This window comes from Neophocaena asiaeorientalis, unplaced genomic scaffold (assembly GCF_003031525.2).
Source record: "Neophocaena asiaeorientalis asiaeorientalis breed wild unplaced genomic scaffold, Neophocaena_asiaeorientalis_V1.1 scaffold285, whole genome shotgun sequence".
NCBI lineage: Eukaryota > Metazoa > Chordata > Mammalia > Artiodactyla > Phocoenidae > Neophocaena > Neophocaena asiaeorientalis.
In genome coordinates this window covers 1,131,098-1,145,499 of record NW_020174653.1, presented here as the reverse complement: position 1 = coordinate 1,145,499, position 14,402 = coordinate 1,131,098, and the positions used below count along the sequence as shown (strand labels likewise).

The 14,402-nt window shown below is 37.6% G+C and overlaps 1 pseudogene; it reads right to left on the bottom strand.

Moving 5' to 3' along the window:
• Positions 1 to 497: 497 nt before the first annotated feature.
• On the bottom strand, positions 498 to 1,154 carry LOC112408990 (high mobility group protein B1-like; annotated as a pseudogene).
• Positions 1,155 to 14,402: the final 13,248 nt, after the last annotated feature.

Genomic DNA, 14,402 nt, shown 5'->3' with positions numbered 1-14,402 from the left:
ACTGTGAATTAGGGATGGTACTATGGACACTGGAATAACAAAATGAAAATGCCCAAGTTGGTGCATTTATTGTCTCCTTTCTGTCTGCTTCTTTCAAAATCTCCATATTCAATCCCTTTATAACAATATTCTAAAATATTTTTTTTCTACTTCCCAATCCATTAACTTTACTCTCTTTCCTTTTACAGCTGATCTTTATTAATCATTCAAATGGATATTTTTACCCATATTACTTAGGATTGAGCCATAAAGAAGGTAAAACATTTGCACTGTAAAAAAAATGCAGTTAAATCAAAGGATTTTATTTACAGGGATGAGATGAGATGTCTCTGTGCTGTACCTAAGGTATTTTTTTCTCAGAAATCTCTTCTCAGTAATCCAGTGTTCCTAAAAATCATGTAGTTTACCCTACAGCCTATCCTTTTTTTTGTTTGTTTTTTTACATTTCAATTGTTTTCTTTAAAAGGAGTGAGTTGTGTACAGGGTGGTTAAATGCTTTATAGATGAGAAAAAAAAACTGCACTAGAGCCAACATATTCATCATCATCATCTTCATCCTCTTCATCCTCTTCATCTTCCTCCTCCTCCTTATCCTCTTTGCCTTCCTCACCTTCATCCTCTTCCTTCTTTTTCTTGCTTTTTTCAGCCTTGACGACTCCCTTTTTTGCTGCACCAGGCTTCCCTTTAGCTCAGTATGCAGCAATATCCTTTTTGTACTTTTCCTTCAGCTTAGCAGCCTTCTTCTCCTAAGGCTGCTTGTCACCTGCAGCAGTGTTATTCCACATCTCTCCCAGTTTCTTTGCAACATCACCACTGGATTAGCCTGGACGTTCTCCTTTGATTTTTGGACAATACTCAGAACAAAACAAGAAAAAGGCCAAAGGAGGCCTCTTGGGTGCATTGGGATCCTTGTTTCCCCTTTAGGAGGGATATAAGTTTTCATTTCTCTTTCATAACAGGCTTTGTCTGCCTCAGCCATGTCTTCAAACTTTCTTTTCGCTTTAGCAGACATGGTCTTCCACCTCTCTGAGCACTTGTTAGAAAACTCTGAGAAGCTAACTGAAGCATCTGTGTGCTCCTTGTGTTCCTCCCAGGAAGTTTGCACAAAGAATGAAAATTTTGCCTCTCGGCTTCTTAGGCTCTCCTTTGCCCATGTTTAATTATTTTTCCTCTGCAAGGCATAGAGTCGCCCAGTGCCCGTCTGGCTCTCACTCGCCCTGACGCTGTCTCTATGGAGCTTAATGTATGAGTTTGGTAGGCTCACTTCTCTTGTTTGGGTCTGCCATGAAAGAAGCAGAAACAGGTTGGGAAGCTCTGAAAAATATTCCCAGACTTGAAGGAAAACCAAAACAATTAAGATCTTTTGCTGCAGTTTCTAGATTTAGACTGTCTTGCAGGAATTGCTGTCACTTGTAAAAGGCTATTATCTGCATTATGAACTGGTCTAACAGAAAAAAAAAAAAAAAACTAGGGAGTAAGTGCTAGAAAAACTCAGGCTTGAATTCTAGAATTTCTTCATCCATACTTAATTGGTTCCCTAAATTTTCTGAATCCTTTAAGTCTTCTGATAGGGTATAACTAACAGTAAAATTATGATGATTTAACAAGTTTGGGTGTATAAAACACAGTGCTACACACACATATTCTAACTGATCAATAATTTTAAGTTTCCAGCTCTCCTTTCCAACTTGTTTTTACTAGTAATGTGCTTCTAGGAGGAAAAGACATAATTTACTTTTTTCATTCAAATAAATATCTTGTATTAAATATTTAAATAACTGATAAATATATGTCAAAATATGAGACTATATTGTTAGAGTTCTTCTTTCTCCCATTAAAAGTTATTATTCAACTCTTTGTGATATCTTCTTTTAATAGCTGTGTAGTACTCAATTTTAATAAATGATGAATTAGTCGACCTTATATTTTTGATATTTTTGTTTTACAACCATAGTCTCATTATGTAAAAATAATGAGCTGAAATGAGTAACGTATGTAAAATTGTATGTCTAACATGACATTTCATTATGAAAATTGAAAATCTTGGGACAGTGTAGGGGAGAAAAATTTTCCTTGACTCTGTTAGGATTCTGTCTAATCCGAAAATCAAACAGACAAAAACAGATTAATAGGAAAAAAGTATACAAATTTTATTGAATTGTTACATGCACATGGGAGCCTTCACAAGAGAATGAAGACCAGAAGAAGTGACCAGAGCAGGAAGGTTTTATATCTTTTAGACAAAGAAACTATAAATTTGTAAATAATTGACAAGACAAAGGGATTTGGGCTAGCTGTAGTAAATGTTGAAAAAATTTGCATCAAAAAAATCTGCAGAATGGGAGAAAATATTTATACGTCACACAACTGATAAGGGGTTAAGAACAAAAATATATTCAGAACTCATACAACTCAATAGTAAAAATACCTAGCTGATCAAAAAATAGGCAGAGGACCTGAATAGACATTTTTCCAAAGAAAACATACAGACAACAAACAAGTACACGAAAAGATGCTCAACATCATTCATCATCAGGGAAACTAAATTAAAGCCACAATGAAATTTCACTTCATACCTGTTTTAATGACTACTATTAAAAAGACAAGTGATAACAAGTACTGGTGAGGATGCAAAAAGGGAACACTTGTATACTGTGGGTGGGAATTTAACTTGGTGCAGTCACTATGGAAAACAGTATAGAGGTTCCTCAAAAACTTAAAAGTAGAATTATCCTATAATTCAGCACTTCTGGATATACATTGGAAGGAAATGAAATCACTGTCCAGAAGAGATATCTTTATTACAATATTCATTATAGCATTATTTGCAAGAGTCGAAACATGGAAACAACCTGTGTCTATCAAAGGATGAATAAATGAAGAAAATATGGTGTGTGTGTGTGTGTGTGTGTGTGTGTGTGTGTGTGAGTGTGTGTAATTCTGCCATAAAAAATAAGAAAATCTTGCCATTTGTAAATGCATGGCTGGACCTTGAGTGCATTATGCTAAATGAAATAAGTCAGACAGAAGAATCTGTCTTTTTTACACTTTGTACTGTATGATCCTATGTATATGTGGAATCTAAATAAACTCATAGCAGTAGAATTGATTGAGGACTGCAAGAGGTGGGGGTGAAGTGTGGGGAATTGGGTGAAGATGATCAAAAGGTACAACTCCAGTTATAAAAGAAATAATTTCTGGGGATGTAATGTGCAGCATAATGTTTATAATTAACAATGCTATTTTGTAGATTTGAAAGTTGCTAAGAGAGTAAATATTAAAAGTTCTCATCACAGGAAAAAAATATAACTATGTGAGCTAATAGATGTTAACTAGATGTATTGCAGTGATTATTTCACAATATACACATATATCAAATCATTATGTTATACATATTAAACTTATACAATATTATATGTCAACTATATCTTAATAAAATAGGGGGAAATGTCACTAAAATTATAAGCATTAGTATAACAAGGTTTGTTTGAACAGATTTTTTGACTCTGAGTTTTCCTTTTCTAGTAATTAGAATGTCTTATTTCCTCCTGGTACAGAGAGGATACTTTTCTCATTGGAATTTTATGACTTGTTTCAAGGAAGAAGGAAGGTATTAGGTCAGAGTAGGCTTCCTTCCTCTGACATTTTAATTGTCTTAAACTCTTTCAGCTAAGATATTTAATATGCTGAGGTGTTATATTTGGGGGAACATGTAAGATTCAACAGTGTTAAGGCTCTTAAAATTTAGTTGCAATGCAGACTTTTCATTCAAAAGTATCTTGGTGACTTCTAGTTTCTGGTTCCATATGTGAGGAGCTTGAAAAGCTACTTCATTCTAAAAAGTAAAAGCTAAACAGACCAAAACATCAACAACTCTTCCTGGATCCATAAGAATGGAGGACACCGGACAAACCCCTGCCCCTACGATTGGAGAGATTGGTAAATATGGGGACTTATGTCTTCCTGGAACAGAGACACCTAGGTAAGCAGAAAACTCCTTGGGAACAAGTGCCTGGGCAGGAAAACCTGAACTGTAACTGAAGAATTGCTGGAGGCTCAGTGTGATCAAGTCTAAGAGTTAAAACTCCAGGGGTACCCAGTCATAGAGATGTCCCCACAATATTGTGAGATTTACCTCCGTGAGCTCAACCAGGTTCTCATAGTGAATATCACAGAAAACTTGCCACACATTTCTGGCATGGGGAGGGGGAAAGTAACCATTCTGAAATATACCCTAGCACTCAGTTCTTAACAAAGCATGCCCTCAGAGGGAAATATTTAACCAAAGCCTAACCTGCTGGGGTATTATCAGGGCCTAACTAACTGGGGGAAGGGAAGTACCCAACATCAGCCTACTTTAGCTGTCCTGCCCTGCCTACCTATGGGTGGTGATGTCATCGAGGAAGACTGAACAACTCTTGTGAAGTTTAAGACCAGAGGCACAGGATCAGTGAAAGACTGAGACAGAAATCATGGGATTATGGGATGCTTCCCCTCCCCCTACACCTCACCATCACATTACTAAAGGCCTATTTACATCAGTACCTTTTTATTTATTTATTTTTCCTCAAGCTTTTCTGAGGTATAATTAACAAATACAAATTGTATATATTTAAGATATACAACATAATGGTTGGATATACATTGTACAGTGTACATATCTGTAAAATGTCAAACACATAGAGAAGTAGGTAAATGAGTCATAGTAAAACCACACAATGGCATGTAGCAGCTACAAATTTTGTAGATTGGACCTATTGATATATTTGTCCATACTGATGTGACACACATTCATAATACATATTTTTAATAGAAGAGCTCCAGGGACTTCACTGTGGTGCAGTGGTTAAGAATCCACCTGCCAATGCAGGGGACATGGGTTCGAGCCCTGCTCTGGGAAGATCCCACATGCTGTGGAGCAACTAAGTCCATGCACCACAACTACTAAGCCACAACTACTGAAGCCCACACACTTAGAGCTCACGCCCCACAACAAGAGAAGCCACCACAATGAGAAGCCTGCGCACCACAACGAAGAGTAACCTCCACTCACCACAACTAGAGAAAGCCCGCGTGCAGCAATGAAGACCCAATGTAGCCAAAAATAAATAAAATAAAAATAAATAAATTTATAAAAAAATAGAAGAGCTCCCTTCTTTAATATGAGTGGCCATACTAGTAATATTCGATTTTCCTCTCTCACGTTAACTTTTTGTTTAGTATTAATATTATAACTCCTACTTTTTCATTTTTTAATAGTTTTCTTTCCTGATTTCTGAGTCAGTTGGCTTTAGATTATAATTTTTATACTGCATATTGTAACTTTTGATTTTTCTACAGGGTCTGACAGACTGTCGATTTACAACATCCTGTCAAACTTTGATTTTTATTGTTATGATTGTTATGTTTGATGTACCTCTTTATTTATGCAGTGTAGTGATATAGTATTTTAGTTTTAAAATTTGTTTTATTCCTGTATTTGGCTGTGTGGATAATACTTGCAGTTTTCCCTTTGATGATTTAAAAGTGAAGCATTCTTTTAAAGTTTCTGTTTCCAGGTGCTTTCAATTGTAAAATGTGTATATGTACATGTATGTGTAAATGTTAAAAATTTCAACAATTAATAAAATCTGAAAATTAAATGAATGTTCACTGTTGCTATCATTGTTGATTCAGCCTTAGTACTTTAGGCACTTCTACATTTATTAGGTGACATGAAATGTATGTTTTCCTTTCTTTTTCTTCTCCTTCATGTCTTACCTCTCCTGCTCCCTGTTCTTTTAAAAAACCCGAACCCTATTTTGACAAAGATGAATCTATGATCGTATGAGATTAAATACCTTTCCCAGGTCACACAGATCTAAATATGGAGAACCTGACTCCATTCAACTCCAGAGTACTTATTCTTTATTAGTGCATTTATGAATTTGCAATTGTCTTCTTATCATTTATCAGTGAAATACCAATTATAGCTGAGATCTTAGAAAGCGGATTTCCTTTAGGACACAGGCAAGTTTCAGGAACAGAAGACATTGAACTTTAAATGTGCATCATGACTGAGGATTTGTTGGAATTTCACAATAGCCCCACAGTCAAGTACTGATTATCATTCACAAAGTTAAATTTTAAAATGACTTTCCATTTTGATAAAAGAGTGATGAGTTTCTTTATTGTAGGCACTACTTATAGGTTCTGATTTAAGTGCTCCCCCCTTTTTACAACACCGCTATTTCTGGGTCAAATAGTATAGACCATCATCTTCTTTCTCTGATTGAAGAATTTTTAATTTGATGCTGCAATGCTTTTCCTTGGGAGAAAACATTCTCCAGTATACTTCTTTCCCCCACCATGATGTATTTTTAGTTTATAAGAAAATTAGAAAAATAGCTGAATCTGTTGATATGTCCTTTAATTGAGTGGTCCTGGGTATAAGAAGAATACTTAGGGCCTTCTCCCCTGGTAATGTCCATGAGCACTCGCCAAGAGGCATTGGTACTGTATGTATAAATAGAAAGTCCTATGGAAATAGAGATCATAAAAAAGTAAATAAAACTAACATAAAGTTATTGTAATAATGAAGAGAAAAAGCATACTCAGTTACGTTGGTTAAAAAAAAGAAAAAAGAAAAAGAAAAAATGAAAAACAACTCATCAGATAGTATCACAATTATAAAAAAAATAAAGTTTATTTTCACCTTGCCTTTGTTATCATTATTTGACAGGTAGATATTTGGAAAATATCTTATTAAGCTTTTATTCTGTACCAGGCTCTCCAATGTTTGATTAAGAACAGAATCTTTTTTTTTTTTACATCTTTATTGGAGTATAATTGCTTTACAATGGTGTGTTAGTTTCTGCTTTATAACAAAGTGAATCAGTTATACATATACATATGTTCCCAAATATCTTCCCTCTTGCGTATCCCTTCCTCCCACCCTCCCTATCCCACCAGTCTAGTTGGTCACAAAGCACGGAGCTGATCTCCCTGTGCTATGCAGCTGCTTCCCACTAGCTATCTACCTTACGTTTGGTAGTGTATATATGTCCATGCCACTCTCTCACTTTGTCACAGCTTACCCTTCCCCCTCTCCATATCCTCAAGTCCATTCTCTAGTAGGTCTGTGTCTTTATTCCTATCTTACCCCTAGGTTCTTTATGACATTTTTTTCTTAAATTCCATATATATGTGTTAGCATATGGTATTTGTCTTTCTCTTTCTGACTTACTTCACTCTGTATGACAGACTCTAGGTCCATCCACCACATTAAAAATAGTTCAATTTCGTTTCATTTTATGGCTGAATAATATTCCATTGTATATATGTGCCACATCTTATTTGTCCATTCATCTAATGATGGACACTTAGGTTGCTTCCATCTCCTGGCTATTGTAAATAAAGCTGCAATGAATACTTTGATACACGACTTTTTTGAAATATGGTTTTTCTCAGGGTATATGCCCAGTAGTGGGATTCCTGGTTCATATGGTAGTTCTATTTGTAGTTTTTTAAGGAACCTCCATATTGTTCTCCACAGTGGCTGTACCAATTCACATTCCATTCAGCAGTGTAAGACTGCTCCCTTTTCTCCACACCCGCTCCAGCATTCATTGTTTCTAGATTTTTTATTTATTTATTTATTTTTGCGGTATGCCGGCCTCTCACTGTTGTGGCCTCTCCCGTTGCGGAGCACAGGCTCCGGACACTCAGGCTCAGCGACCATGGCTCACGGACCCAGCCGCTCCGCGGCATGTGGGATCCTCCCAGACCGGGGCACGAACCTGCGTCCCCTGCATTGGCAGGCGGACTCTCAACCACTGTGCCACCAGGGAAGCCCTGTTTCTAGATTTTTTGATGATGGCTATTCTGACTTTCTGACTGGTGTGAGATGATATCTCATTGTAGTTCTGATTTGCATTTCTCTAATGATTAAAGATGTTGAACATTCTTAGATGTGTTTGCTGGCAGTCTGTATATCTTCTTTGGAGAAATGTCTATTTAGGTTTTCTGCCCATTTTTGGATTGGCTTGTTTGCTTTTTTGTTATTGAGCTGCATGAGCTACTTGAAAATTTTGGAGATTAATCCTTTGTCAGTTGCTTCATTTGCAAATATGTTCTCCCATTCTGAGGGTTGTCTTTTGGTCTTGTTTATGGTTTCCTTTGCTGTGCAAAGTCTTTGAAGTTTCATTAGGTCTCATTTGTTTATTTTTGTTTTTATTTCCATTTCTCTAGGAGGTGGGTTAAAACTGATCTTGCTGTGATTTATGTCATAGAGTGTTCTGCCTATTTTCCTCTAAGAGTTTGATAGTTTCTGGCCTTACATTTAGGACTTTAATCCATTTTTATATTATTTTTGTGTATGGTGTTAAGGAGTGGTCTAATCTCATACTTTTACATGTACCTGTCCAGTTTTCCCAGCACCACTTATTGAAGAGGCTGTCCTTTCTCCAGTGTACATTCCTGCCTCCTACATCAAAGATAACGTGACCATATGTGTGTGGGTTTATCTTTGGGCTTTCTCTCCTGTTCCATTGATCTATATTTCAGTTTTTGTGTCAGTACCATACTGTCTTAATTACTGTAGATTTGTGGTATAGTCTGAAGTCAGGGAGCCTGCTTCCTCCAACTCAGTTTTTCATTCTCAAGATTGCTTTGGCTATTCAGGGCCCTTTGTGTTTCCATACAAATTGTGAAATTTTTTGTTCTAGTTCTGCGAAAAATGCCAGTCATAGTTTGATAGAGATTGCATTAAATCTGTAGATGGCTTTGAGTAGTAGAGTCATTTTCACATTGTTGATGCTTCCAATCCAAGAACATGGTATATCTCTCCATCTATTTGTATCATCTTTAATTTCTTTCACCTGTGTCTTATAATTTTCTGCATACAGGTCTTCTGTCTCCTTAGGTAGGTTAATTCCTAGTTATTTTATTCTTTTTGTTGCAATGGTAAATGGGAGTGTTTTCTTGATTTCACTTTCATATTTTTCATCATTAATGTATAGGAATGCCAGAGATTTCTGTGCATTAATTTTGTATCCTGCTACTATACCAAATTCATTGATTAGCTCTAGTAGTTTTCTGGTAGCATCTTTAGGATTCTCTATGTATAGTATCATGTCATCTGCAAACAGTGACAGCTTTATTTCTTCTTTTCCGATTGGATTCCTTTTATTTCCTTTTCTTCTCTGATTGCTATGGCTAAAAATTCCAAAACTATGTTGAATAAGAGTGGTGAGAGTGAGCAACCTTGTCATGTTCCTGATCTTAGTGGAAATGCTTTCAGTTTTTCACCATTGAGGACAATGTTGGCTGTGGGTTTGTCATATATGGCCTTTATTATGTTGAGGGAAGTTCCCTCTATGTCTACTTTCTGGAGGGTTTTTGTCATAAATAGGTGCTGAATTTTGTAGAAAGCTTTCTCTGCATCTATTGAGATGACCATATGGTTTTTCTCCTTCAATTTGTTAATATGGTGCATCACATTGATTGATTTACATATATTGAAGAATCCTTGCATTCCTGGAATAAACCCAACTTGATCATGGTGTACGATCCTTTTAATGTGCTGTTGGATTCTGTTTGCTAGTATTTTGTTGAGGATTTTTGCATCTATGTTCATCAGTGATATTGGCTGGTCATTTTCTTTCTTTGTGACATCCTTGTCTGATTTTGATATCAGGGTGTTGTTGCTCTCGTAGAATGAGTTTGGGAGTGGTCCTTCCTCTGCTAAACTTTGGAAGAGTTTGAGAAGGATAGGTGTTAGCTCTTCTCTAAATGTTCGATAGAATTCACCTGTGAAGCTCTCTGGACTGGGCTGTTGTTTTTTGGAAGATTTTTAATCACAGTTTCAATTTCAGTGCTTATGATTTGTCTGTTTATGTTTTCTACTTCTTTCTGGTTCAATCTCAGTAGCTTGTGCTTTTCTAAGAATTTTTCCATTTCTTCCAGGTTGTCTATTTTATTGGCATAGAGTTTTTTGTAGCAATCTCTCATGATCCTTTGTGTTTCTGCAGTGTCAGTTGTTACTTCTCATTTTTAATTTCTAATTCTATTGATTTGAGTCTTCTCCCTTTTTTTCTTGATGAGTCTGGCTAATGGTTTATCAATTTTGTTTATCTTCTCAAAGAACCAGCTTTTAGTTTTATTGATCTTTGCTATCATTTCCTTCATGTCTTTTTCATTTATTTCTGATCTGATCTTTATGATTTCTTTCCTTCTCCTGACTTTGGGTTTTTTTGTTAGTTTGTTTTTCTTTCTCTAATTGCTTTAGGTGCAAGGATAGGTTGTTTATTTGAGGTGTTTCCTGTTTCTAAAGGTAGGATTGTATTGCTATAAACTTCCCTCTTAGAACTGCTTTTGCTGCATCCCATAGGTTTTGGGTTGTCACATCTCCATTGTCATTTGTTTCTAGGTATTTTTTGATTTCCTCTTTGATTTCTTCAGTGATCACTTCGTTATTAAGCAGTATATTGTTTAGCCTCAATGTGTTTGTACGTTTTACAGACCTTTTCTGTAATTGATATCTAGTCTCATAGCATTGTGGTCAGAAAAGATACTTGATACAATTTCAATTTTCTTTAATTTACCAAGACTTGATTTGTTACCCAAGGTATGATCTATCTTGGAGAATGTTCCATGAGCACTTGAGAAAAATGTGTATTCTGTTGTTTTAGGATGAGATGTCCTACAAATATCAATTATGTCCATCTTGTTTAATGTATCATTTAAAGCTTGTGTTTCATTATTTATTTTCATTTTGGATGATCTGCCCATTGGTGAAAGTGGGATGTTAAAGTCCCCTACTATGAATGTGTTACTGTCGATCTACGCTTTTAAGACTTTAGTATTTGCCTTTTGTATTGTGGTCCACCTATGTTGGGTGCATAAATATTTACAATTGTTATATCTTTTTCTTGGATCGACCTCCTGATCTTTATGTAGTGTTCTTCTTTTTCTCTTTCTAATAGTCTTTATTTTAAAGTCTATTTTGTGTGATATGAGAATTGCTACTCCAGCTTTCTTTTGGTTTCCATTTGTATGGAATATCTTTTTCCATCCCCTTACTTTCAGTCTCTATGTGTCTCTAGGTCTGAAGTGGGTGTCTTGTAGACAGCATATATATGCGTCTTGTTTTTGTATCCATTCAGCCAGTCTATGTCTTTTGGTTCTGGCATTTAATCCATTTACATTTAAGGTAATTATTGATATGTATGTTCCTATTCCCATTTTCTTAATTGTTTCTGGTTTGTTATTGTAGGTCTTTTCCTTCTCTTGTGTTTCTTACCTAGAGAAGTTCCTTTAGCATTTGTTGTAAAGTTGGTTTGGTGGCGCTGAACTCTCTCAGCTTTTGCTTGTCTGTAAAAGTTTTAATTTCTCCATCAAATCTAAATGAGATCCTTGCTGTGTAGCGTAATCTTGGTTGCAGATTTTTCTCCTTCATCACTTTAAATATGTCCTGCCACTCCCTTCTGGCTTTCAGAGTTTCTGCTGAAAGATCAGCTGTTAACCTTATGGGGATTCTCTTTTGTGTTATTTGTTGTTTTTCCCTTGCTGCTTTTAATATGTTTTCTTTGTATTGAATTTTTGAAAGTTTGATTAATATATTTCTTGGCATGTTTCTCCTTGGATTTATCCTGTATAGGACTCTCTGTGCTTCCTGGACTTGATTAACTATTTCCTTTCCCATATTAGGGAAATTTTCAACTATAATCACTTCAAATATTTTCTCAGTCCCTTTCTTTTTCTCTTCTTCTTCTGGAACCCCTATAATTCTAATGTTGGTGTGTTAAATGTTGTCCCAGAGGTCTCTGACACTGTCCTCAGTTCTTTTCATTCTTTTTTTTCTTTATTCTGCTCTGCAGTAGTTATTTCTACTATTTTATCTTCCAGATTACTTATCCATTCTTCTACCTCAGTTATTCTGCTATTGCCCCCTTCTAGAGTATTTTTAATTTAATTTACTGCACTGTTCATCATTGCTTGCTTCATCTTTAGTTCTTCTAGTTCCTTGTTAAATGTTTCTTGCATTTTCCCTATCCTATTTCCAAGATTTTGGATCATGTTTACTATCACTATTCTGAATTCTTTTTCAGGTAGACTGCCTATTTCCTCTTCATTTGTTAGGCCTGGTAGGTTTTTGTCTTTCTCCTACATCTTCTGTGCGTTTTTCTGTCTTCTCATTTTGCTTATCTTACTGTGTTTGGGGTCTCCTATTTGCCAGCTGCAGGTTCATAGTTCCCATTGTTTTTGGTGTCTGTCCCCAGTGGCTAAAGTTGGTTCAGTGTGTTGTGTAGGTTCCTGGTGGAGGGGACTAGTGCCTGTGTTCTGGTGGATGAGGTTGGATCTTGTCTTTCTGGAGGGCAGGTCCACGTCTTGTGGTGTGTTTTGGGGTGTCTGTGGAGTTATGATTTTAGGTAGCCTCTCTGTTAATGGGTGGGGTTGTGTTCCTGTCTTGCTAGTTGCTTGGCATAGGGTATCCAGGACTGTAGCTTGCTGGTCATTGAGTGAAACTGGGTGTTGGCATTGAGATGGAGATCTCTTGGGGAGATTTTCGCCTTTTGATATTACGTGGTGCTGGGAGGTCTCTTGTGGACCAGTATCCTGAAGTTGGCTCTCCCACATCAGAGGCACAGCACTGACTCCTGGCTGCAGCACCAAGAGCCTTTCATCCACACAGCTCAGAGTAAAAGGGAGAAAAAGTAGAAAGAAATAAAGAAAGAAAGAGGATAAAAAAATGATAAAATAAAATAATTAAAATAAAAAATAATTATTAAGAAAAAAATTAAACAAAACAAAACAGAACAGAATGGATGGATAGAACCCTAAGACAAATGGTGAAAGCAAAGCTATACAGACAAAATCTCACACAGAAGCATACACATACACACTCACAAAAAGAGGAAAAGGGGAGAAAATAATAAATCTTGCTCTCAAAGTCCACCTCCTCAATTTGGGATCATTCGTTGTCTATCCAGGTATTCCACAGATGTAGGTACATCAAGTTGATTGTGGAGATTTAATCCACTGCTCTTGAGGCTGCTGGGAGAGATTTCCCTTTGTCTTCTTTTTCGCACAGCTCCTGTGGCTCAGCTTTGGCTTTGGCCCCACCTCTGCGTGTAGGTCGCAGGAGGGAGTCTGTTCTTCCCTCAGACAGGACGGGGTTAAAGGAGCTGCTGATTCGGGGGCTCTGGCTCACTCAGGCCAGGGGAAGGGAGAGGTATGGGGTGCAGGGCGAGCCTGTGGCTGCAGAGGCCGGCGTGACATTGCACCAGCCTGAGGCACGCCATGAATTCTCCTGGGGAAGTTATCCCTGTATCCCATGATCCTGGCAGTGGCAGGCTGCAGAGACTCCCGGGAGGGGTGGTGTGGATAGAGACCTGTGCTTGCACACAGGCTTCTTGGTGGCGGCAGCAGCAGCCTTAGCATCTCATGCCCGTCTCTGGGGTCCGCGCTGTTAGCTGCGGCTCGCACCTATGTCTGGAGCTCCTTTAAGCAGCACTTTTAATCCCCTCTCCTTAGGCACCAGGAAACAAAGACAGAAGAAAAAGTCTCTTGCCTTTTCGGCAGGTCTAGGCTTTTCTCCGGACTCCCTCCCAGCTAGCCGTGGTAAACTAACCCCCTGCAGGCTGTGTTCATGCCACCAACCCCAGTCCTCTCCCTGTGCTCCGACCGAAGCCCAAGCCTCAGCTCCCAGCCCCACTCGTCCCGGCGGGTGAGCAGACAATCCTCTCGGGCTGGTGAGTGCCAGTCGGTTCGGATCCTCTGTGCGGGAATCTCTCTGCTTTGCCCTCTGCACCCCTGTTGTTGTGCTCTCCTCCGCAGCTCTGAAGCTACCCTCCTCACCACTGGCAGTCTCCGCCCGCAAAGGGGCTTCCTAGTGTGTGGCAACATTTCCTCCTTCACAGCTCGCTCTCACTGGTGCAGGTCCCTTCCGTATTTTTTTGTCTCTGTTTATTATTTTCTATTTTGCCCTACCCAGGTACTTGGGGAGTTTCTTGCCTTTTGGGAGGTCTGAGGTCTTCTGCCAGCATTCAGTACGTGTTCTGTAGGGCTTGTTCCACGTGTAGATGTATTTCTGATGTATCTGTGGGGAGGAAGGTGATCTCTGCGTCTTACTCTTCCGCCATCTTCCACCTCTCTCCAGAATCCTTTTAAGTCCATCATCCTATACAATATTCCAGACATCCATTTTTAATTAATAGTGGTAGGTATGAAAAATTAAAAAAATATTCATCTTTCTTCTCTGCATAGATATCTGGAAACACACTTTAATAGATAAGTATTTGTTTTAACTAACCATAGACTTAATTATGAAAATGCACGTTATTTTTACTACTATTAGTGAGGTTCACTCTGAAAAAGTCTTATGTGTGTTTGTGTGTTTCATTATTTGGTTCTCCCAGAAA